Here is a 26516-nt window from a genome sequence, read left to right on the forward strand (position 1 = left end):
GAGTGGACGTCTTTTTGTGTTTCCTGATGAAAGCTGGTTCTTTCTCTGCACCAGCGATGGGTATGTGTTCGTAAGGACGACAGGTAAACGCCTGCAACTAACATGTCTGTGTGCTAGACACACGGGACCTACTCTTGGAGTTATCGTCTGACGTGCGATTTCGTATGATAGCAGGAGCACTCTCGTGGTTATCTCACGCACCCTGACTGCAAATATGTACCTTAATCTGGTGATTCAGCCTGTTGTACTGTCATTGATGAACAGCATCCCATGGGCATTTTCCAACAGGATAACACTCACCCACATATCGCTGTTTCAACCCAACATGTTCAACAGTGTGTCGACATGTTGACTTGGTCTGCTCGATCACCAGATCTGTCTCCAATCGAGCACATTTTGGACGTCATCACCAACTCCAGCGTCATAACAAACACCCCTAACCGTCTCTGTATTGACCGACCAAGTGCAACAGGCATGGAACTCTGTCCAACAAACTGACATCCAGCACTTGTACAACAGAATGCACGAACGTTTGCATTCAGCTCTCTGGCGGCTACACCCATTGTTAATGTACCAGCATTTCACATTTGCAATGGCTGATCTCGCACTCACATTAACCTGAGATCTTGCATTGTTAATCTTTTAAATACATTATCTAGACAAATGTATTCCCGAAATTTCTTTACTCCATATTAATTGTTTTTCAGTGTTGCAGTTTTTCCCTCAGCATAGTTTAAAGGGGGATAGTGATACCAGACTCCTCTTGCCCCGCCCACCACAACACTATAATACTCGGTATCGTAAATTTAACTTGACAACAAGCCCCCTACAGGAATAGTCCATTTCCAATACGCCGCACACCCATGATGTCACATTAGGAAAAAAACATAGCCAAATATTTGTAAGAACCAAGATTCTATTTATGATCACTACTAGTTTCAGTTGCAACATTTTGATCTGTGCTCATAGGTTCCTGCCTAAACTCCCCCTCGGAACATATACCAAACGTGAGAAAGAGCCAAATTTTTGACAAATAAAACTATCAATATAATCATTAATCGTTTCACCCGCAGACAATTTAAGCACCCTTCGTAGGTTCCTGCCTAACCTTATCCGAGGAAATAATGCCGCATTCGGAAATAAACAACCAAATAGTTGTGAGAACCAAAATTATAAATATGATGGCTACTCGTTTCTCTAGCAACAATATAGGGTGTGCTCCCAGCAGGTTCTTGCTCAACCACACCCTCGTAAAGCACGACATATTTGGAATAATCTGCGCAATTTCACCACTCACTAAGACAACCACGGTTAAAATTTAGTAATAGGCCGCGTACATCCTTCGTATCGTAAAGTAATGACGTCACAAAGGACGTCACTGGTCAAAGAAGACTGGTGGACTTGGACCGTGCTCATGACCCACAACGACCGGGGTTAGAACTCGCGTGTCTTTCAGCCGTGAGCAAGGACAGATATGATTGCTGGTCACCTACCTGATTTCAGGCGAATCAACTCCCCGTCTGAAGATACTGCTTCCTGCTGCTTCTCAAGACGTCACACTAAGCTGTTATTCACTCCTCTGTCAAATTACAACCTTTCTCACCACGAATTAGAGAGCTCGAGACGATAACGAACAAAGCGCAATTCGAATCAAAATCGAATTGATGCTACGCAACAGCAGACGCAGCTTCAAAGCATACTGTATTGTTGGGATCCTGTCCTGGGTTCGATGCTAAACCACTGTTCATATAGATTCAGTCCACTCCTTATTGCCTTGCTGGTGATGTGTTGCTGTAATCGAAACAGTTAAGAATAATGATATATGTGTGAAATACTATACTGATGAGAACTTATACTACTAGTACATGTTAGAAACAAGCCTGGCTAAAAGTCTATTATTAAATCTGTTAAATTCCACGTGTTATATAATTCGCTATTTGAATTTTTAGAAACAGTTATGTTTGAGAGTACAGGAAATAGAAACTTCTTTAAAACATACAACAAATGTTTTCTGTTAATTAGAGATTCTTGTATGGAATAGAATTTTAATGGTTGTCATCAGCTTGAAAGGAAGTATGATGCTAATTCGGTATATTTTCATGCGACGCAACGAAATATTGTTGGAGAGATAACACGGAAAGAATTTCCACAAACGAAACTGGCTTCTAAATGAAACAGGCAAATGTTGATTTTGCGGCCTGTAATTGACGTCAGTACTTTTATTTTTGAGTGCTTGGGACCAATGCAAATGAATGAAACTTGAATTATAGTCTGATTTGAAGTTCGACTAGCAATCGTTTATGCTTAAATGAACTATAACAAGAGTGAAGATTATTGGATGAAGCAATAAGGAATATATTGATTCCGTGTTAGCCTCAGACTTTTAATAGTGTACATGAGAGCATTCGTGATGAAGACGTAAGCAGACGACTGTCATATATGTGTGAATTACGCAGGGTGTTCCGAAACTATTCGTTCAGATTAATACAGGAGACAGAGAACATTAGAACAATTATATATGTTTGTAGTACATATGGTCCCTGGCGGCAGTTTCTGAGGCAAGGGGAAATTTGCACAGGAGGTAGTGTAGGATGCAAAGTACAGCAGTGGTATTCATACGAACCGCTCGAATGCGAGACCATTGGCCTGTATGCACGCAGTACATCGTCGTACTTTTGGCTGGTGTGTCTCTTCGAAGATTCATGGCATGTACGCAGTGGTATCGGCAGGGACGGGAGTTCTAGCTACGAGGTTTTCTTCCTTTTCCACAACTGTTTCATACACCAGCTGCTACATACGCCTCCAGAGCAAGAAATCCAGGCAAGTCAGGTCAGGTGACTTGGGTGGTTAGGCCTCCGCCTGTTCATATTAGAGTAGGTACCGCTGGCAGACTACATCCTCAATTCTTTGTTGAATGTATTCCAAACTCTGTCTTCACTACAGTTTTTACTCTCTACTGACCATCAACCATGTACAATTCAGCAACCTGGAGCATGACTGCAAATGAGCGAAGGAAAAACTATTAATATTTGTAAACAAGAGTATGAGTAAGATATGGGGACCAATCTTAAATAAAGGAATATGGAGGAGTAGCGAGCACGAGGAAATATTGCCCTTGATGCAACAACCAACAATCCTATAGAGGATGAAGAGAAAAAGAATTCAGTGGGTGGACCAAGAAACACGTACGCCAGAAGAAAGACAAGTGAAAAAGGCTTGAGGGGATACTAAACCCATACTCCTCACAGGACGAACACGGCAGCTCTGAATAGAGGCCCTCGCGAAGGACATGGTAGCCATGATGACTGAAAACGTCTGGTGGAACCGAGCACAAAAACACAAAGGAATGGAGGAAATTTGTAGAAGCTGCCCCTGGTCTGAAAGGCATGTGATGGCTACACGTGTATGAATGTTTGTACGTATGTATACATTAATGCATAGGTCCCTGTAGTACCACGGACGTTCTTCCCTATGGTCGCTACACATGTGCTACCATCCTGTCTAATAACCTTGTTGGTGTCTTCCATATGTAGCTCCCGAATCTTCTCATTTTTTGTCTTATCCGTCCACCTAACTTGCAATATCTTTACCTTACACCATAGATCTGACGTTTTGATTTTCTTTTTCCCGTTTTCCCACAGTCATCATTCATTACCCTACAGTGCTGTGCTCCACAAGTATAGTCACAGAAATTTCTTCCTCAAATTAAGACGTACACTCCTGGAAATTGAAATAAGAACACCGTGAATTCATTGTCCCAGGAAGGGGAAACTTTATTGACACATTCCTGGGATCAGATACATCACATGACACACTGACAGAACCACAGGCACATAGACACAGGCAACAGAGCATGCACAATGTCGGCACTAGTACAGTGTATATCCACCTTTCGCAGCAATGCAGGCTGCTATTCTCCCATGGAGACGATCGTAGAGATGCTGGATGTAGTCCTGTGGAACGGCTTGCCATGCCATTTCCACCTGGCGCCTCAGTTGGACCAGCGTTCGTGCTGGACGTGCAGACCGCGTGAGACGACGCTTCATCCAGTCCCAAACATGCTCAATGGGGGACAGATCCGGAGATCTTGCTGGCCAGGGTAGTTGACTTACACCTTCTAGAGCACGTTGGGTGGCACGGGATACATGCGGACGTGCATTGTCCTGTTGGAACAGCAAGTTCCCTTGCCGGTCTAGGAATGATAGAACGATGGGTTCGATGACGGTTTGGATGTACCGTGCACTATTCAGTGTCCCCTCGACGATCACCAGTGGTGTACGGCCAGTGTAGGAGATCGCTCCCCACAACATGATGCCGCGTGTTGGCCCTGTGTGCCTCGGTCGTATGCAGTCCTGATTGTGGCGCTCACCTGCACGGCGCCAAACACGCATACGACCATCATTGGCACCAAGGCAGAAGCGACTCTCATCGCTGAAGACGACACGTCTCCATTCGTCCCTCCATTCACGCCTGTCGCGACACCACTGGAGGCGGGCTGCACGATGTTTGGGCGTGAGCGGAAGACGGCCTAACGGTGTGCGGGACCGTAGCCCAGCTTCATGGAGACGGTTGCGAATGGTCCTCGCCGATACCCCAGGAGCAACAGTGTCCCTAATTTGCTGGGAAGTGGCGGTGCGGTCCCCTACGGCACTGCGTAGGATCCTACGGTCTTGGCGTGCATCCGTGCGTCGTTGCGGTCCGGTCCCAGGTCGACGGGCACGTGCATCTTCCGCCGACCACTGGCGACAACATCGATGTACTGTGGAGACCTCACGCCCCACGTGTTGAGCAATTCGGCGGTACGTCCACCCGGCCTCCCGCATGCCCACTATACGCCCTCGCTCAAAGTCCGTCAACTGCACATACGGTTCACGTCCACGCTGTTGCGGCATGCTACCAGTGTTAAAGACTGCGATGGAGCTCCGTATGCCACGGCAAACTGGCTGACACTGACGGCGGCGGTGCACAAATGCTGCGCAGCTAGCGCCATTCGACGGCCAACACCGCGGTTCCTGGTGTGTCCGCTGTGCCGTGCGTGTGATCATTGCTTGTACAGCCCTCTCGCAGTGTCCGGAGCAAGTATGGTGGGTCTGACACACCGGTGTTAATGTGTTCTTTTTTCCATTTCCAGGAGTGTATGTTTGATACTAGTAAACTTCTCTTGGCCAGGAATGCCCTTTTTGTCAGTGCTAAACTGCTTCTTATGATCTCCTTGTCTTAGACGTCATGAGTTATTTTGCTGTCTAGACAGCTCAATTTCATAACTTTATCTACTTCTTCATCACCGATCCTAATGTTAAGCTTCTCGCTGGTCTGACTTGTGCTACGTCTCATCTCTCCTTTCTTCTATTTACTCTGCAACCATATTCTGTACCCATTAGACTGGTCATTCCATTCAACAGTTTCTGTTCGCTTCTACTGAGGATAAGCAATGTTATCAGCGAATCTTGTCAGTGCTGTCCTTTCACCATTAATTTTAATCCCACTCTTGAACCTTCCAATTATTTACGTCATTGATTCTTCGATGGACAGATTGAACAGCAGGGGTGAAAGACTACGTCCCTGTCCTCCACCATTATCAATCCGAGCGCTTCGTGCTTGGTCTTCCAGTCTTATTGCTCCTGTTTGGTCTTCTACATGTGGTTTATCAGAATGAAAAATGAACCTATTATAGCACAAATATATGCCATATGTCCTGGGCAACCGCGCGGGATTAGCCGAGCGGTCTTAGGCGCTGCAGTCATGGACTGTGCGGCTGGTCCCGGCGGAAGTTCGAGTCCTTCCTTGGGCATGGGTGTGTTTCTTTGTCCTTACGATAATTTAGGTTAAGTAGTATGTATGCTTAGGGACTGATGACCTTAGCAGTTATGTCCCATAAGATTTCACACACAGTTGAACTGTTGTCCTGGGAAGAATTAGAAATGTAATAGAAGGAAACTAGCTTTTAGTTTTTTTGGCAGTTTCGAAGACATTTAAATCAAAAGATCTTGATATTTTTTCATTATTTTACTTGTTACTATTAGTAACAACGTCCTATAGTGTAATGCATCGTGTCAAGCGAAGTAACATGGTACATATGATACGTCATATTAACATTTGTTATGTCATGCAATATCAGACAACGTGTCATTAAAGTTTGGGGTGCATGCATCCCCATTCTGAGATAATTCTCGTAACACATCCACCCCACTCTCCGGGTTTTGAAGCATCCCAGTCTATAGAGGCACATAAATTTGTGTCTCGCGGTTTCTACACCCTTCACCATGCATGTAAGAGTGGGTGGATTTGGTCGACAAATGGTCTGCTCAGGAAGAAAATCAAACGCCCCTCCGCCAAGAAATCAAAACATTGTTTTAGCGTCCCCCACCCCCCTCCACCCACCACCGGAACAAACACGTCCCTAGATGTGTTATCCTGCCAGAATAACGTTTTTAGACTTGACATATATTTTCTTGAGCAATACGATATTATATATTGGTTATGATGGCTGGCCAATCTTCTGGATTTTGGGCATGGGACCATGGATTTAGCTTATAAGTTGCAAGAAGAATGTGTGAAGCAGCACCTTGCAGCTGAGAGAGTTCACTGTGCTGAGCAAGTAGGGGTAACTTGTAAAAAAAACGGTAACATGTCAGCACCTTTTGACTTAAATGTCTTTGAAGCTACCAGATGAGTGAAAGTGCCGGTCCCCTTCTTCTGCATTCCTAATTCTGGCCTGGACACATTCTCCTGTTTTGTGCTATAACTCGAGTATATTTCATTTCGGTTCTCAACTTTTGACATGAGACCGTCATAACTTAGCAGCTGACGTAGATTTTTGTTGATTTCGACAACGACTGATACAGTATTGCTTTTTTTGTTGTTGTCACGCGAACAATGTTGCTTACATCACGGTAACGCATAAAGATCTCACAAAACTGCGGAACTGCTATTAATTACACTACTGGGCATTAAAGTTGCAACACCAAGAAGAAATGCAAATGATAAACGGGTATTCATTGGACAAATATATTATACTAGAAACTGACATGTGCTTACTTATTCACGCAGTTTGGGTGCATAGATCCTGAGCAATCAGTACCCAGAACAACCACATCTGGCCGTAATAACGGCCTTGATACGCCTGGGCGTTGAGTCAAATAGAGCTTGGATGGCATGTATAGGTACAGCTGCCCATGCAGCTTCAACACGATACCACAGTTCATCAAGAGTAATAACTGGCTTATTGTTTCGAGCCAGTTGCTCGACCACCATTGACCAGACGTTTTCAATTGGTGAGAGCTCTTGAGAATGTGCTGTCCAGGGCAGCAGTCGAACATTTTCTGTATCCAGAAAGGCCCGGACAGGACCTGCAACATGCGAAAAAAAAGAGTGTGAAATCTTATGGGACTTAACTGCTAAGGTCATCAGTCGCTAAGCTTACACACTACTTAACCTAAATTATCCTAAGGACAAACACACACACCCATGCCAGAGGGAGGACTCGAACCTCCGCCGGTACCAGCCGCGCAGTCCATGACTGCAGCGCCTAAGACCGCTCGGCTAATCCCGCACGGCTGCAACATGCGGGTCGTAACACACCAGAAATGTAACGTCAACGGTTCAAAGCGCCGTCAATGCGAACAAGAGGTGACCGAGACTTGTAACCAATAGCACCCCATATCATAACGCCGGGTGATACACCAGTATGGCGAAGACGAATACACGCTTCCAATGTGCGTTCACCGCGATGTCGCCAAACACGGATGCGACCATCATGATGCTGTAGACAGAACCTGGATTCATCCGAAAAAATGACTTTTTGCCATTTGTGCACCCAGGTTCGTCGTTGAGTACACCATCGCAGGCGCTCCTGTCTGTGATGCAGCGTCAAGGTTAACCGCAGCCATGGTCTCCGAGCTGATAATATATGCTGCTGCAAACGTCGGCGAAATGTTCGTGCAGATGGTTGTTGTCTTGCAAACGTCCCCATCCGTTAACTCAGGAATCGAGACGTGGCTGCACGATCCGCTACAGCCATGCGCATAAGATGCCTGTCATCTCGACTGCTAGTGATACGAGGCCGTTGTGATCCAGCACGGTGTGGCGTATTACCCTCATGACTCCACCGATTCCAAATTCTGCTAATAGTCATTGGATCTTGACCGATGCGAGCAGCATTTTCGCTATACGATAAACCGTAATCGCGATATGCTATAATCCGACCTTTATCAAAGTCAGAAACGTGATGGTGCGCGTTTCTCCTCGTTACACGAGGCATCAAAACAACGTTTCACCAGGCAGCGCCGGTCAACTACTGTTTGTGTATGAGAAATCGGTTGGAAACTTTCCTCATGTCAGCACGTTATGGTGTCGCCACCGGCGTCAACCTTGTGTGAATGCTCTGGAAAGCTAATCACTTGCGTATCACAAAATCTCCTTCCTGTCGATTAAATTTCGCGCACGTAGCACGTCATCTTCGTGCTGTAGCAAATTTAATGGCCAGTAGTGTACATGTATTTGTCTACCTTCATACAAATTATGAACCGATTCGCAGAAGTGTTAACCTTACGCGAAAAAATATAAAAAGACGTTTTCCTTGCAAGTTCATCCGAATTAAAGTATACTTTTTAAGCGTGTTTTCAGTTTCTTTATCTGATTCGTTTTAAGCTCGACGGATAAAAATTATCGGATTCAAAAAGTCGTTTTGACTTTATTCATTTATCTACCTTCTTGCAAAGTTTGTACCGATTGGCACAAGTATAAAGTACAGAAGCGGCGTACTTCATATCCTAAGAGGAAACATGTGCTACGTTTTCCTCGACATTTACCCATCGTGTCGCACAGCAGATAAAGGTAATTGGATACCAAAATTTCGATTTGAATTCAGTAGTTTATCTACCTTTCGTACAAAGTTTGAATCGATTCGCACTATTTTAAAGTACAGCAGTGAAACGCTTCAGAAATGTCCAAGAAAAACATGTTTCTGACGTGCACTGAACGACCAGAAAATTATGATCACCTACCCAACGGCTGGTATGTCCACCTTTGGCACGGATAACAGCGGCGGCGCGTTGTGGCATGGAATCAGTGGGGCATTGGTAGGATGCTGGAGGAAGTCGGCACCACATCTGCACACACACACACACACACACACACACACACACACACACACACACAAGTCACCTCATTCCTGTAAATTCTGTGGAGGGGGGCGATGAGCTCTGACGCCACGAGCAATCGCATCCCAGATGTGTTCGATCGGGTTCATGTCTGGCCAGCTGGGGGGCTAGCACATCAACAGAATCTCGCCACTGTGTTCCTCGAGCCACTCCATCACACTCCTGGCCTTGTCACATGGCGCATTCTCTTGTTGAAAAATGCCACTACCGTCGGGAAACATGGAAGTCAAGAAGGGGTGTACGTGGTCTGTGACCAGTGCACACGATATTCCTTGTCCGTCATGGTGCCTTGCACGAGCTCCACTGGGTGCCCAAGTGAATGTCCCCCAGAGCATAATGGAGACGCCGCCAGCTTGTCTCCGACCCGCAGTACAGGTGTCAAGGAGCTGTTCCCCTGGATGACGACGGATTCGTGCTCTCCCATCGCCACGCTGAAGAAGGTATCGGGATTCGTCAGACCACGCAACGCTCTGCCACTGAGCCACAGACACTCACCTACGCCCTCCAAGTCAGGTACAATAAGACAGTGAGTGCTGGGGTTCTCTGCCAGCATTTCTCTCCTTGTTCTTCAATTCTCCCCCTGGCATTGTCCTGTGCATTCAAACAGTTCAGCTCTCCACCATTTGTAAGCTAGAAGAGAGCAGAAATTTCGCCTTACCCTGCAGCCAACCTAAAAGAACGGATTCCACGCCAGAAAGGGAGGATTCATCAAGTAAAGCCTGCCGATCTTTAAGGTAAAGTTAGAATTAATTAAAATACATACCCCACAGATCACTTCCTACCGCCAATGGTCTAATATAATAAACATGGAATATAAAATGATAAAATACCGTACCTAGTTGATGTGATATAATCTAATGAAAGATATACACAAGTAACCATACGTCTTTCATAGTAAAGATTTGTTAGACGGAGTATACCATCACTAGCACAGTAGTGCAGGCTCAAGTCTAGAATAATACGTTAACAATATTAGTTCAAATGGTTCAAATGGCTCTGAGCACTATGGGACTTAACATCTGTCGTCATCAGTCCCCTAGACTTAGAACTACGTAAATCTAACTAACCTAAGGACACCACACACATTCATGCTCGAGGCAGGATTCGAATCTGCGACCGTAGCAGCAGCGCGGTTCCGGACTGAAACGCGTAGAACCGCTCGGTCACAACGGCCGGCAACAATTTCAGTCATAGAACGATGCACACTAATCCCTCCCAGTTAAAGCCCTTGGCATATTGTCGATTTCTGTTTTAATCTGTACTACCATTTTCAGCTAGTGGGATAGTCCAAGTTTGATTGGAGTGCTTCGGGGGAGGAGGGGGGGGGGGGCAGGTTGGGGGACGGGACGAATGTTGAGCGGAGTGGTTCTCGCTATATTTCGAAGATTTTAGAATCCTGTTCCCTTCAGTGTAAGCTCTCTCTGTTAGTGGAGTTACCTGGTGGCTGGTTTTGCGCCTTGCAACATGCAGCAGCTGGACCCGCAGTCCTTCTTTTTGTGACGTTGAAGTGGCTTCCCTTAACACGAATTGATGACATTTATGTTTTTGTGTATCGATAAGTCTTAAAAGAAAGGGGGTCCACATGAAAAGCGGTAAAAAAAGTGGAAGATACAGATGCTTTCTTTTTACTGAAAATTTTGCAAATACTGATTACCATCATTTTCAGTAATATCTGACTTACTGAATATACCACCTAAACAAAGAAAATTAAATTCAGTGCAAAATGGTCATTTTTGGTTAGGAGTGCACCTGATGACGCATAACCGTGTTTGTAGTTAATATTCATACAAAGGAAAATACTTGGTAAAATCTTAATCGGGCTCGGAATAAAAATGGAGGCTCGAATTTCAATAAATGAAAGAACCACAGATAGATCGGTTATTAACGGTCGATCGTTGTGTCAGGAAGCAAATTCATTGCAGGGTAAAATGAACGACCAGAAATAACTTGATTCAAAAATTAACACAGTGAAATTGAAAGATTATTTATCTCACAAAATAAAAATTCGTGTTTGAAACAATATGCTCCAATCATTTTTGGCAAAGAGTTACAACAAAGACACATCTGCATCGTGCCGCTGCCAAAGGGAGAAGGAAACGAAGTCATGTCCCTTTTTACATTGATAACAAGGTTCTACGTACGTAAAAAAAAGTCTTGGGAGTGTGCATCGCACATTTTTCAAAAAGCCTTTGCCTTTATACAGGTACAGTTTCTCTCTGTTCATTTAATCTACCTGTCATAATTCGAAAAACCCTTTGGTCCCGGTGGAGGTTCGAGTCCTCCCTCGGCTATGGATGTGTGTATTTATCCTTAGGATAATTTAGGTTAAGTAGTGTCCAAGCTTAGGGACTGATGACCTTAGCAGTTAAGTCCCATAAGATTAAAAAAAAGTTTCAAAAAACACCTTAATCAGGCAAAAGAGCCCATCTTTATGGTTTCTTCAAAACATGCGTGATAGCGTGCAGTGGAGCGGAATTCTCTAGCGTTATGGCCCTCCTCTAGTGGTTCTGATGTTTTCCTACTTGAATCGCTGAGGCGAGGAATGACGTAGGAATGTGTGGTATTATTGGTTCCCATCGCGTCGTCATGTCCCAAGGGAATGGAGTTTCTTCTCCTTACGGGAACGTGTTTTGGAGTCGTTTCTCTCAGTTGCCAAATAGCTTGGTAGTTCACTTGCGAACTGTGGAATCGCCGGCTACAGTCAGTCGTATTCTGCCGGTTGCAGTTTGGTGTTTGCTTCCGCTGCAGACAGCGACAAGCTTACCTCTGAGGGGCTTTGCAGTGAGTTCGGTAATCACATGTGCTCCCAGTCGGTTGTGCTGTCACATCTTGGGAAACTGGTTCTGACTCTCCTTCCGAGGTTTCCGCAGCTAGATGTGGTTGGAGATTTGGGGCATTTACGTTTTGTTTTTTATCTCACATTCAAACTGTGTGGGGCATCAGTTACCCTTTCCAGGTTTTCTGCCTTCCTTTACCACGTTCAAACTTCTAACATTCCACGTTGCATCAAGTAGCATGTTACCCTTTCGCTAGTTAATCACTCATTTTCTCGTATTCATCTTGTCCTTGGCAGTCCCCTTCTGGAAGTCCGAATGGCAGATTAATCCGCAGTCTTTGCCAACGGACATATCATCATGATACTTCTGTAACTGCACGTCACATTTCCTGTGGATACATTTTGTGTCTTCAATGCTGTGGCTCTCATCGCCTTCTGTGCCTTACGTTTTTGATCATAGCTAAGTCTTTCACCTTGTAGGTGCATTTCTCTTCCCAAGTGTATAAAGGTACCGCAAACCATTGTCTACACTTCTACAGTCTTTGACAATGCCGTTTGTAGAACGAGAGTGGCTTTTAATACTCGATAACTCCCATATGCAATGCGGATGGTTTTTATCCATAATTTAAGCAGTGATTGGGATTGTAGTTGGGACCTAGGTTACTAGTCAAAGATGGTACTCATAGACCACCTCCACTGTATGAACTCCATTCCACAATCACAGTTTCTGTTTAGCCTCATACTTCAGCTCATTACATGGAATTTCGCTCATAAAATTTAGTTACTGCATGTTTTCTTTCGGTTACGGTCACCAGCAACATAATTTGCCAAATACTAAATTCACGAATAGTTCACCGTAACTTCATGAGAATACTTAAATACTTTTCCGGTTCTAATACTTCTTTTCAGTTATACAGGGAGTACCACAGTTTCTATTACAGCCTTTTAGGGGTTCGTGAATGGACTCAGTACATAAAGGTTTGGAGATCTGGCAAGGATTCCATATCCGCAATGTACCGTTTGGATGTAAATTAGGCGTGGAGATTGAATGAATTTGAAATCTTCCGCTTCACGATACGCAGGCAGGGGAAGGAATGGTACCTGACCCGCCCGCATCTCGTGGTCGTGCGGTAGCGTTCTCGCTTCCCACGCCCGGATTCCCGGGTTCGATTCCCGGCGGGGTCAGGGATTTTCTCTGCCTCGTGATGGCTGGGTGTTGTGTGCTGTCCTTAGGTTAGTTAGGTTTAAGTAGTTCTAAGTTCTAGGGGATTGATGACCGTAGCAGTTAAGTCCCATAGTGCTCAGAGCCATTTGAACCATTTTGGTACCTGACCTGTGTGTTCACAGGACATGCTGTACGGGTTGACACTGCTGTTCACTGAGCGAGGTGTGTGTCTGCGACGCACGCTGTCATACACGCAATCCACACACTCCGTTGCGCGTCCGTGCAGCAGCATAGTCAACCCTCCAAGTAGCGATCATAACAGACTATTGCACTCGTTTTTGCAGCCAGACACAAAAGGATATGGGGAGGCTATCTGGGAAATTTTCTCAACACAAGCTGTGTGGAGCTCTAAGATTACGTGCCATACCGTGAAGGGAGAGATATAGAAATGATTCGAACATCAAACCTATTTTATGTCCTGACACTACACATCCGGATACGTGTTTCCTATCAAAACTTGGTCTACTAAGTACCCTCTGCAGTCCTAGAAGCCTGTAAGGGGAGTTGTGAAACCCCTTATACAATATGTTGTTTCCGCTATTTTTAACTGTTCTCTGCACACAGGGGATGCAGCTCAACCTTGACGCTCGTACGTTGTCGCCGACTCTCGCCGTTTCAACTTCTTAAAACAGCACGCGGCCTACCAGAGCGTTGTCATCGCTGTACGGCAGTCGCGGTTGTTGGCGTGAAGTGCCAGCACACTGAAAATTCACAAAGATCTGGTAGCCATCAGATACGAGCTTTTGTGTCGACCGATGCCGACGCCATTTATCAACATTTATCACTCATTTACATACGTCATATCTGAAAAACTGATGTGATAGGAATATAGATGAGGCTATATGGCCTTCAGAGTTTTTTGTCTTTATTTAATCGAATTTTCACGTTGTTCACAAACTGCAACACCTTCTAAGCATTTCATGCTAATTAAGGCCATTTATGCATCGCCTTTTCCGAATGTACCTCTGGCCAGAAAGCGATTCTTGTATCTGAAGTCAATTTTTTTCGTTAATCATGCCTCCTGCGTTCTTGCGGAAATTTTTCCACAGCAACTTTCATCACCTAAAAAATATTTCTTCAAGTCTAACCGAGAAGTGAAATACGAGTTTTCATAGATCCAGCTTCAACATTTTCTAAAAAATTTTCAACCCCTCTTGCACTGCCCTAGGGGCTGAATTTCCTCAAGCACTGAAACATGGATTTTTTAAATTTCCAACCGAGAAGTCAAGTATCTGTAGTTATATATTCAGCTTTAAAACCCTTGAGCAATTTTTAGTACTTAGTTATTTTCAAAAGAAATTTCATTCACTATTTTAACTCCGCTGAAACAACTATTTTTCATTTTCATATTGAGAAACGAAATACCCATTTTCGTAGCTCTAGATTCAAAATTCCCTTAATGGCAAGGTACTCCCCCTTAGGAGTTGAATGTACAAAAACAGTGAAACATGTACTTTTTCATCTCCAGCCGAGAAGCCAAACACCAATATTCAAACATTTAGCGTTAAAAATGCTTTCGCAATTAAACATTTTCATGAAACGGTTCAACCTATTTGTGGCTGCATTTCCAAAAACAGTGACATGCGTATGTTTTATTTCTAACAGGGAAGCCAAAAACAAATGTTTATATATTTAGCTTCAATGATGGTTGCACGACGATATATTTCCATAATAACGTTCATCCACGGTCTCGCCCGTATAGGGGTCGAATTTTCAAGGACGGTGAAACACTATTCTTTTATTTGCAACTGAAAAGCCAAATTTAAATTTTCATAGATTTAGCTTTAAAAATGGTTTCGTAATAAAATATTTTGATACAAAGTCTCATCCTCTGTTTCACCCCCTTAGGGTTGCAATTTCGCCTAAATCATAAGATCCACACCTTCTCCAAATTTCAAGTTTGTGTCGTTAACTGTTTGTACTAGACGACGATGAGTCATTCAGGCAGTCAGTCACGTCACGGCCTTTTATATACAGAGATACGGTGAACGCGTGCTGAACTTACTGTCGTGTTTCTGTTCCCAAAAACTAAAGCATGCAGAAGGCAGACGGCGGAAGCTGGCGCTGTTCTATTGTGATCGAACGTAACTGCTGCTTAGGACAAATGGACCACTGCAGACATACTCGTTAACCTCACTCCATGAGATAGTCGAGACACTGGCGGTGAATCTGATGGTTAAAAACCAAAGTGCCCTCCTCACAATCATCACTCCAGATTTAGGGTCTTCTGACAGAGATGAAAATATCTTTTTATAATAGAATTATAACATTATACGTAAACTGAAGGTGGAGAGGGGGAGAAAGGAAAGGGAGCGACTCACTGCTGTCAGGTGCATCGTGACGTTACGCAGAAACAGCGACAACGAGTGAAAATGTGTACTGGACTGGGATTCGAACCTGGGATCTCCTGCTTACTTGGCAGTTGCGTTAACCACTGCACTGACAGCATTGATCCCCTTCCATTCCGATTCCTTCTCTCCCTCTACACATTCAGTTTACTTGTAATGTGTCAAATCTGCTGATTCTTCGTGGTGTCTGTTCTTCCGGACATGTCCCAAAGAACGTACACTAGACGCTCATATAAGGAATTCGAACTGTCTATTTCATGCTCTAGCGTCATGTACGTTACCACCCTCGGCTACTGAAAAGGATGCTCAGGCTGTTACTTCCCCCTCTAGTGACGTGTAACAACATACGCTTACCGATTTATCATTGAAAATAATTCTACATTCCCTCTGTTGGTTGAATTTAAAGAGTTAAAATACTAATTTTTGAAATAACGAGTGTCACACACTACAGATCAGAAGGTAGTTCATTAGATACCTATACGGTATTAGGATAGATTCTGCCACTAATGGCTTCCTTCGCCCATAGCAATAGTCTGTATACGCGAGGTGCGATGTTGCGCCGCGATCATGTGTCTGTGTGTGAATTCCAAAGAGACCAAACTGCTGAGGTCATCAGTCCCTAGACTTACACGGCATGTACGTATGTATTAAACCGGGGACGTAGAAACGACGGACAAGCTTCGTCCCGCCGCAGCCCTCAGTGGTTCACAACAGGCCACAGCAGTCCACACACCCCGCCGCCGCCCCACACTGAAACCAGTGGCCGCCCCCGTGAACGTCTCATTCCAGACGAGTGTAACCCCAAATGTTTCCTTGATAGAGTAATTATGGCGTACGCATACGTCGAAACGGTGTTTGCGCAGCAACCGCCGACACAGTATAACTGTGGCGGAATAAGGGGAACCAGCCCGCATGCGCCGAGGTAGATGGAAAAGCGCCTTACGAACCATCCACAGGCCGGCCGGCACACCGTACCTCGACACTAATCCGCGGAGCGGATTCGTGCTGGGGACCAGTACGCCTTCCCACTCGGGAAGCAGTGCGTTAGAGTGCGCGGCTAGCCAGGTGGGGAGACTACGGCTTACCATCCCGATCGCTACAGCGTCTGACAAGGAAAGTGAAGCACGCGCAAGGGAAGCACACTAAACGACAATTCACTTTCTGAAAAGATACTATACTACACACATCCAAAAAAGATTTGCATCACCACGGTTCCCAGAACTCCTGAAGACAGACGTGAACTGTGGATATTGTATCACAGACACACTGCCTTTGACTGTTCAGAGATGTCACTAAACCCTCCCAACGTTGTAAACAAACGTGCATGAGCAGCGGCTATTACGGTCCGACAGCCGATCAGTCATTCCACCAGGATGGAGGTACATGGCTCGTGTTGTCTGTAGTTCAACCAAACCTAGACGGTTAATACCGCGGTTCGATCGCGTCCGCATTCTTACTCTGTGCCAGAAAGGGCTCTCAACAAGGGAGGTCTCCCGGCGTCTCGGAGTGAACAAAAGCTATGTTGTTCGGACATGGAGGAAATAGAGAGAGACAGGAACTGTCGATGAAATGCCTCGTTCAGGCCGCCCAAGGGCACTTCTGCAGTGGATGACGGCTACCTACGGATTATATCTCGGAGGAACCCTGATAGCAGCGCCACCGTGTTGAATAATGCTTTTCTTCCAGCCACAGGAATCGGCTGCATGATGCGCAACATCACTCCCGACGTCCATAGCGAGGTCCATCTTTGCAAATACCACAGCATGCATAGCGGTACAGATGGGTCGAACAACATGCCGAATAGACGGCTCGGGATTGGCATCACATTTTCTTCACCGATGAGTGTCGCATACGCCTTCCACCAGACAACCGTCGGAGACGTGTTTGGAGGCCACCCGGTCAGGCTGAAAGCCTTCACACTGTCCAGCGAGTTCAGCAAGATGGAGGTTCCCGGCTGTTTTGGGGTGGCATTATGTGGGGCCGATGTACGCCGCTGGTGGTCACCGAAGGCGCCGTAACGGCTGTACGATACATGAATAGCGTCCTCCGACCGATAGTGCAATCATATCGGCATAATATTGCCGGGGCATTCGTCTTCACGGGCGACAATTCGCGCCCCAACCGTGCACATCTTGTGAATGTCTTCCTTCAGGATAGTGACATTGCTCGACTAGAATGACCAGCATGTTCTCCAGACATGAACCCTAACGACATGCCTGGGATAAAATGAAAAGGGCTGTTTACGGACGACGTCACCCATCAACCACTCTTAGGGATCTACGCCTAATCGCCGTTGAAGAGTGGGACATTTTGGACCAACAGTGCCTTGATGAACTTGTGGATGCAAAACTTTTTTTCATGTGTATATTTCGGTGATTACAAACTCGATTTAAATTTAAGTAGAACTCGTCAGTATGAGCGTACTTGTCACTATTACGCTGCGCACAGTTTGACCTCAGTGCGTACACTGATTCGGTTGGGAAGATTGCCATAAATGTGTTGTATCCTCTACTGAAGCAACGTGGCCCGCAACTATTGTAACTATTGCTTGATACCTGTCACTTTGACAACATTTCTCGTGAAGAACAGCGGTTTTCCTGAGTATTTCAAAATGAACATAAACAGTCTCGACCGCAAGGAACCTTTATTTTGGTGGTTACCGGTTTCGGTCAGTTATTGACCATCTTCAGACCTCGTACCATGTTGGTAGGCGGCCGCGGAGCAATTAGAAAGGCGTAGTACTTAAGCAGTTTCGAGAAAATTGCAAGGGATGTCGTAAGCGTGTATGACGTACCGGTGTGTTGCGACCGCGAGTACGAAACGGGTGCGATCATGTGGTTGGCGTTCAGGCTACTTAATAGACTGATCGGTAATTTATATTTCTTTGAACGCTAGTCACATTACTTCATATACATTACATCTGAAAAGTACAATTATGAAAAGGTACTTGTATTGCATAAAATTTTATTGGATATCCACAGTTATTTGGTTGTTTGCTATTTTTTACTATCTCAAAAAAAATTATATTCATAACTATAGAGAAGTAAATGACAAAATGCAAAAGTTTTCCCGCAAATGTATGCCTGTCGTGATTTTCGAAATCACTTACACCTGATATCAGGTAAGGTGCCTAGAACTGCTTTGCACCAGGTCGCCTCCATCTGCAGCCGGAAGTTTCAAGGACGAAGGATGTGCTTGGAAAGCCCTAGTCAGACATCGATAAATGAACGTGTAAATAACTTTATTTAATAATACCATGAATTATAACAAGCCAGAATACGAGGGTAATCAACGATTAATCGACGGATGCGGTTTCGACATTACAAATTGCAGGAAGGTATTTGTCACACAGCCACGGGAAACAGAAATTGAAACGGCATCTGCTACATCGAATGAATGGAATTTTCCCGTATGTACATCTAATCTTCGGAATTTATGAGGAAAAACGAAGCTTGTTGACATTTTGAAAAATATCTCTATTCATAAATTACCCTCAAAATTTTCTCAACTATTATTTCCGATCAATTTTCCCAGTTATCAAGCAATTATTAATCCATTTCCATTTCCAAATCTCTGATCAATGGCAACCGTTTATAGGACGGTGCCAGGCGAACTATGAACAGACCTTTTAAATGCTGAGGTAACAATTTTTGTGGTCAATGATTGATATTAATGTTACAGGGAACTGATGAAACTTTCATTGTATTTGTAACATGTCCACGAGATTGGGAATTATAAAACCATTGACGGAGCAAATTAAGGGGAGTTAGAAAGGAAAAACAAATTTCACAATTTCGGATTTTTCTCTCACTATACAATTTGCAATCTTCAGACTAAAATGATACATATATCACAAATAAAATAACATAGGAAATATTTAGTTTTATTTTTTTAAATATAATTTACACCGGTTGAAAATGTTAAAATTTTTAGATGCATTACTTCAAGGTCTAATACATTCGGTAATTTTTTATATAGAAGGCTATTGATTGCTGTGTTATAAAGGTTAACAGTGTTCGTGATGTCCAGAAGAATATGGACACCGGGCTGAGGAAGCTGAAACAAAGTTTGAGAGACAAGACACTTTCTCATGGTACAACTATAAGAGGCAGGATGACAGACAAAATGATTGGTGAATTACAGCAGTATTATGGGATTGCCATTAGAAATAATGCTGAGGATTTGTTAAAAATGAAGCAGGCAGTATGGGCTACCTTCTTCCACAGACTGCCAACTGATGAATTACCAGTACACCACCTTTGCCCTTCTGAACCTGATTCATGGTGCAACTATCGCAATGCCCAGTACTCAAACAGTTCATACAGCCTTAAACATTCCATCCCAGCGGCAGTCGTGGACGTCATAAAACCTTTTTACGGGAGACCTGGCAAATCCTAAATCACTGAAAAAGTGTCTGCATGGTCAGTCTCAAAATCCCAATGATTCGTTCAATAATCTTATATGGACTCGTTTACAAAATATGTTTCTGTTGGAATTCGGACACTAAAGTAGGGGGGGATCAGTGATGCTGTTACTGATTTTAAGTATAGCAACATTGGTATGGTGGAAGTGCTACAGCATATGGGAATTAATCCTGGAGCAAACTGCATCAGAGAACTTGAAAGGATGGACTAGGTTCGCATTGTTGAAGCAGAGTATGCAGCTTAGTTGTCCGTTAAGGAATCCAGAAAGAAGAAAAGAAGAAAAAACTTGGAAAATGATCATTAGGATGACATACAGTATGGTGCAGTGACTAAGAATAAAAAAAAAGCATATATTAGGTGTGTTACAGTCTTTTGAAACTTTAGAAGCCATTAGTTAAAATTTACATTTCCTGTATCATTTTTCCCTAAATCTCAGAAACCACCTCGAATAGAGTATTCAACTTTTTGTTGAGTATAAATATACATATCCTGAGTCTACTGAACTAAAATAAGAACGTAATGTTATGTATAATTAAAATTATTTAGGATAACGTACAAGATAAGTACACAAAAGTTTAACCGTGTCATTGAATCCACGTGTCCTTATTTCAACAAGTGACCTTCTGCCCACGAGAAAGTAAGTATTAATGGTTCGCTCTTGCTACATGTACTTGGAGATACTAACCAACCTAAAAACATGCTTCTCCTAATAGCTATAATTGTTAATCTGCAAATGAAGTAAACACTGATGGAATGTTGTTCAGTACAACGTGCTGAGTCACTTATAGAAATACCTACACTTATATCCTTTACACATTGTATAAATGACTTCGGTCGCACTATAACCAGCCATCTTAGATTGCAGATTATGCTGTTATTTGCCGCCAGTGAACTCATCAGATGATCAAAACCAACTGTGGAATGATTTAGACAAGATATCTGTGTTGTGGCAGTTGGCTCTAAATAATAAAAAATGTGCAGCACATCCACTTGAGTGCGAAAAGGAATCGGATAAATTTCACGATAAATCGCACAAATCTATAGTCTGTCAGTTCAACTACATACTTAGGAATTACGATTACAACAGCTTAAACTGGAACGATCCAGTAAATAATGTTTATGCGAAGGTTGACTGAAGTGTGCGTTTTGTTGGCAGAATGCTATAAGGTGAAACAGGTCTGCTAAAGAGTGTGCTTAAACTACAGTCTGGTGGCAGAAACCTAGGACGTGGAAATAAGTTGCACCCAAAGTTTTATCTTGGAATCCGCTCATGAAGTACGCAAATAAACAGAATCTACAGAGTGCAGCTTTGGAATTGCTGGGTAATTTTAAGTAGACAGTAGAATACGGTTACGTACATTTTTCTGAAGGTTTACATTTGACTTTACAATAAAAATCTGACTATTTCCTCATGTTGATTAAATAATTCCTTTTTCTTTTGCTGATTGGAGATAGCGAAGAACTGTAAAGGTGTGTAAGAGGTATTTCAAAAATGCTCCCGAATTCCTGTGTTAATCAGAGTTAGAATTGTTCGTTACTGCAAACGCCGGCGGCGGTGGTCGAGAGGTTTAGGCTCCTCAGTCCGGAACCGCGCGACTGATACGGTCGCGGGTTCGAATGCTGCCTCGGGGATGGATGTGTGTGACGTCCTTAGGTTAGTTCGGTTTAAGTAGTTCTAAGTTCTAGACGACTGATGACCTCAGATGTTGAGTCCCATAGTGCTCAGAGCCATTTGAACCATTTGGTTACTGCAAGCGCCAAGAGAATCCAGTTGATCATCACCGAAAGTAAGACGAGAGGAAAGACTGGGCACATTGATCTCCACGAACAGCTGCAGGCTTATTCAAATATGCCAATTTAAAGAATGTGTATCGACGTATACGTCAAAACGGCGTATCACGAAGTTTCTAAACGATCACAGAATTGAAAGAGAATCTGGGAGAGGACCACTAGAAAAACATCGCTGTTCCGAACTTCCGGATTTCGAATTTCTTCAGCATCGTATACTGGAAAGGCACGGCAAACATCGTGATGGTTGGAAAGCAGTAAAATTGTGCAGGGCAGTTGATCGTGGTGAAGGTAAAAATAAATTTCAAGCTATCTACGAGGGCTGTCCAGAAAGTAAGTTACGATCGGTCGTGATATGGAAACGACTATGAAAATCCGATAAAGCTTTGCAAAGATGTGTTGGGCAGTGTCTCTAGTATGACTCTAGGTAGAATTATGTCGTTCTTCTCATTCCTGAGCTCTTAGTGAGGGCGTAAAGATGTTATAGAAAATAGTGTCTCCCGCCAAGTACGAGGGCCTGGTGAGAATTTTCCCCTGAAGCTTAGCAACCAACATTACATAACTGTGGTGCGGTTTCTTCTTCAAGCCAATTCTCAGCATCATTCTGCAGGGGCAATGAAGATGTTCCTGCATCGTTTCAATTGGAAATGTTTTGTTACCCACAATACAGTCCGTAATTGTCTCCCACTGAGTTTCATTTCTGCGCAAACGAACCGCTGGCTATGAAGACAACATTTTGGCACAGACAGTAATTGTCTCCCACTGAGTTTCATCTCTGCTCAAGCGAACCGCTGACTATGAAGACAACATTTTGGCACAGACAACGAGCTTTAGGCGAGCGTAGAGAATTGGCGGAAAGCACTGGCGGCTGTCTTCTATGATGAGGGTATTGGAAAGTTGGTACAACGCTACGACGAATGTCTGAGTCAGAACGGCGACTACGTAGAGAAGTAGCTGAAAGGTGTAGCTAACTGTTACAAATGAAACATTTCTGATTTTCACTGTGATTTTCATTTCGCGATCAATCGTAACTTACTTTCTGGACAGCCCTCTTATACTCGATAAACGCAACGAAAGGGGTGACAAACCGTTGGTTGAACTCAGCATTAGAGTTATGGGAGCTATAGTGATTTGCATGCAGCAGAGGTTAGTTGCCATGATAACTCAGACGCGAATTCATGAGAACGTTAATGTTGCCGCACCCACAGAAAAAAATGGTTCAAATGGCTCTGAGCACTATGGGACTTAACATCTGAGGTCATCAGTCCCCTAGAACTTCTTAAACCTAACTAACCTAAGGACATCACACACATCCATGCCCGAGGCGGGATTCGAACCTGCGACCGTAGCAGTCGCGCGGCTCCGGGCTGAAGCACCTAGAACCGCTCGGTCACCGCGACCGGCTGCACCTGCAGAATCCAAGAGGGAAGAGGAGGACGATGATGACGCACTGAGACGTGTGATCCAGGAGATGAACAGTGAACAATCACGGATTAGGGATTCAGTCGACATTTACAGTAAGTATCCATATGGTAGAGTGTTGGCCCTATACAGTGTATGGCTGAACTTAAAAAGTTCGTAGACTTCGGTCGCGATGTTGTGTTACTGGCCAGTTGTGGTATCTCGTACGTACTTGTATTTCGCAGTACTCGTACTTTTGGACTGTGCAAGAATACTTGTTTCATTGAAACCAGCAAAATGCACTGATAAACACAGAGTGGAACTAAATATAAAACTAGTGCCCCCTGAAGTGAGTACTTTCCCGCTGGAACTGCTCCCACATATCGTATGTCCACGAAAACTCGATGGCACCCTGCTTTCAGTCGTAGTCGCACGTATGATTACAGGTGCTGCAACACGTTACCCGACCATATCACAGGTTGTACTTGCTAAACAAAGACTTTCGCAGGAAATGATGACTTTGGAGTGTGCTGCTCATACGACGAAGTTGGCCGATATTCGGGGCTGTTTCTCTGGTAATAACGGAGCTCTCTTGCAAACGGTGGCAGATAATTTCGATTGCTCGATTTCATAACCAAACGGTCTAACAGTAATCCACTCCATGACACTTCTTGTAACCAAGACTTTCACTTCTAGGAATAGTGCTACAGTGTCTAAACCAGGGAAAACCATTCCTAATGTAATAAAGGAAAAGCATCAAAAACCTGTTGTTACTGACGTCGTGGTTCAGAGATATTATCGTACTAGGAAACCGCCAGTGCCACAAATTGAAGCGATAGAAACAGGATTGAACCAACAGATACTGAAAATGTAAGAAATAATTATCCGTTCGCAGAGCACCAGTTCCCATGTGCCGTTGCTTCGGAAGAAGGCTGCGCAGAATTCAATGAATTCAAGACTCCATGTGTGTCGAGAACGTGGACGTGCAATAAGGCCCGTGACAGTTACAGCACATACACTGATGATCAAAATCATTATGACCACCTGAAACTTCCTGGCAGATTAAAACTGTGTGCCGGACCGAGACTCGAACTCGGGACCTTTGCGTATCACGGGCAAGTGAAAATCTCATTCTAGAAACATCCCCCAGGCTGTGGCTATGCCATGTCCCAGCGGTATCCATTCTTTCAGGAGTGCTAGTTCTGCAAGGTTCGCAGGAGAGCTTCTGTAAAGCTTGGAAGGTATGAGGCAGTGTACTGGCAGAAGTAAAGCCGTGAGGACGGGGAGTGAGTCGTGCTTGGGTAGCTCAGATGGTAGAGCACTTGCCCGTGAAAGGCAAAGGTCCCGCGTTCGAGTCTCGGTCCGGTACACAGTTTTAATCTACCAGGAAGTTTCATATCAGCACACACTCCGCTGCAAAGTGAAAATCTCATTCTGGATTATGACCACCTGCTTAATACCTTATTTGTCCGCAACTGGAACAACAGATATCACTGATTTTGCATATCACGGATCCGAAAATTTGTTGGTGCGTTTGTGGAGATATATGGCATTAGTTGTCTACGCACATCTAACTCGCTTCAATAACGGGCCGCTGATTTGCATAGCGGTAATGGCTCCCGATAACGACCCAGATGGGATCCATAGGATTTACATCAGGCGAATTTGGTCACCGAGGCACCAACGTGAGTTCACTGTCACGCTCCTCAAAACCACGGTAGCACGGTTCGGCTTCGAAAACGGACGATTATACTGCTGATAGCAATGTGCGCTCCGAAACGCTTGTGGTTGCACCAGCATTGTTCTCTTTCAGCTGAGATGCCACAGATCACCATCTATCCTACTTTACGGAGCAGACAAACTTTCGAACCGTACGTTCTGAATAGAATAGTGGATGTCCAGCCATTTACCGCCGAATGGTAATTTCACTGTCATTTTACCTCTTTCCGTAGATGCTCACGACGGTAACACATGAACATTCGACCACCATCGCCGGTTTCGAGGCACACGTTCACAGGGTTTGCATAATAATAATCTGTCCTTTGACTAAGTCGCTCATTTCATTGGTTTTCCCCATTTCTAGCCCATATATTCGCTAGGATGATCTCCATCCGTCTCGGCTGCGCTTACATACTTTTCATAGAGCGTCCCGTACCTGCAGCGTCACCAGATGGCGTCCAAACTCTCGGTGGGCAGTGCTCATGACGTTTTGGCTTATCAGTGTACACGCCTTATCAACATGATACCTTCAGACGCCGACACCGTGCTCACCACTGTGATGGAGGCCAAACTACTCGCAACTGGTGCAGACCAAGAATATGCTGTGTTTACAGCAAATCAGGGATTATACCGAGTTGCTGTTGGATTTACATGGCCTTATCTGTTTGTTCTCCGGCTAGGAGCGATGGACACCCTATAGAGTTGCCGAGCTTGTGTCGGAACTCTTGTAGCAAACAGTGTCTTCAGTAGTTTGTGAAATATGCATTTGGTGCCTTCACTGATATGCTGGCGTTACAGAAAATTCCACAGAGTATCCGTGATCTAGTAATTTTAACCGAGCAGCTGCTTTTTGATATTTAAAAGGATGAAATGATTAGTACCTATGCAGACATTTCAGTGACTATGCAAACGAAAGCGGCAGTCAGCAAAATAACTACGTTGTGGGTAGACTGTCTTATCAAACCTGTGTTCATAATTGTGGTCTTCATTAGAACCGAACGAGGATGAGATTCTCCTCCACATCTCTGCACAGCAGAGGAAAAGCTACTCTACTTTCCTGCAGCTAACCACTTCAACTATGCGTGGTACTTGTAACAAGTCCGATTTATGTACCTCGACCCGATCCGGATCTCAATAGCAGCCCAAATAAATATTAATTAATGTGACCGTGTCCCTAATGGGGCTGGCAATCGGATTTGACTGCTACGGAGTTGTTACATTCCATTTTGTCCTTCTCAAATGCTGTAATAATGATATGTACGGTGACAAGAAGAAACGCCAACACAGCTTCACTAATCAAGGACCTATATTCGTATCAAAAAAATACAAAAGGAAGGAGACAGCCACTGCCTTCGTCACACATATTTAATTACGGCTAATCTCAGCACAGGCTTCCTCGCTATTCATTATTGTCACACGCAAATTCAATCACTGCAATCCAACGCTGCAATCCAACACTGCAATCCAAATGATGCCGGCGCGGTACACGCGAAACCAAAAATATCGGCACAAAAATATCACTGATCACTCTCGTAATTATACTTCTTCACTTTCCCGTATTATCCTAACACAAAGGGGTAACATCGCGGAGATGGCCACTCCCTTTGTCGGTAAAGCCTTGCATTACAGCAACAGGCCTCCGCACCGCTCGGCCCGCAACCCGGGAACTCTGAC

Source organism: Schistocerca americana, chromosome 6, assembly GCF_021461395.2.
Source record: "Schistocerca americana isolate TAMUIC-IGC-003095 chromosome 6, iqSchAmer2.1, whole genome shotgun sequence".
NCBI classification, from domain to species: Eukaryota; Metazoa; Arthropoda; class Insecta; order Orthoptera; family Acrididae; genus Schistocerca; species Schistocerca americana.